This window comes from Tympanuchus pallidicinctus, unplaced genomic scaffold (genome assembly GCF_026119805.1).
Source record: "Tympanuchus pallidicinctus isolate F22 unplaced genomic scaffold, pur_lepc_1.0 scaffold8, whole genome shotgun sequence".
Taxonomy (NCBI): Eukaryota; Metazoa; Chordata; class Aves; order Galliformes; family Phasianidae; genus Tympanuchus; species Tympanuchus pallidicinctus.
This window is the reverse complement of record NW_026294802.1, coordinates 7831829-7833021: the sequence shown is the minus strand read 5'-3', so window position 1 is coordinate 7833021 and position 1193 is coordinate 7831829.

Genomic DNA, 1193 nt, shown 5'->3' with positions numbered 1-1193 from the left:
CAGAACTCTTAGAACACACCCCTGCTTCTCCTACTTTCCTGTAGAAGGGAATGCTGCTGCTGCTGCTCTGGGCTTGGTCTGGACAAAGATGTGTGTTCTCTGAGGCTGTTCAGCTCTTAAGGCAGCAGTCCTATTCCTCCCCCTCTGGAGATAACTGCTGTGATAAGTGCCACCATGCAGGCTCACTGCCATTTGGCTCCACACTTCTGAGGAAACCAGGACTTGGAAGCATTGCTTGAATGATACCTATTGCAAGCACCTTCCTTGCTACTGATAAGTATCAGGGGGCTGAAGCATATCTTCTCCTTCACAACCAATTTGGTCAGACAGTCCGCCACATTCCAGGCTACAGCTAGATGTCCAGATATCGTTTCCTAATGCAATTCCCATGTTTCCACTTACCCAACATCAGGCTCTGAAGATCACAGGTACAGTAGTGGGGATGGGATTGATGGTATAAGTGTTTGCAATACAAGTTCAAGGAAAACTCTACTTCTTAAAGTACTTTCAGAGCAGGTTTGAAATCTCTAAGCCAATCTATCAATAGACAGAATAGGGGTAAAATAGTAATAGTTACTTTTCTTGAAGAACAGTCTCAGAGCCCCCTGAGCCACTTGGGGTTGAGTGACCAGAGTGTGCAAATGTGTGCTTTTTTTCTTTCCCCCAGAAACTGGGTATTGTGCTGAACTCTGAATTTACAGTCAACTATAAAATACACACACAATTACACAATCCCCCACTGTGTCCATTTAAGCAGTTAAGTGTGGGTGTGGATTTGTGTGTAAAGAAACAAGCCACGGAAGGGAAGGCACAGTGGGGCCGGCTGCTACATGGCAAGGCTCTTTTCAAGGGAAGAACACCTGACTTCTACATCCTGATCAATAAATAATTGAAAAAAAAATAAATAAACAACCCACGAGTAAAGAGGCTGGAACTTAAACTCAAAACCATTAAGCACATCATTATAAGCATCTCTGCTATGGGGATCTCACAGAGCTGCTTACGAGACTGAGGAGGAAGAGTGCCAGAGCGCAGCACATGGGGATGTGGCCATGAGGCTTTGCTGAACCATGAGGGAGCAGCGAGGCTGACAACCCAGGTGCACATCAGCTGTGGGATCCTCACCTGTAATAAGGAAAAGGAGCGTGGCGCTGAGAGGGGTGGCACAGAGCGCACACACGGCTTGGCCCAGC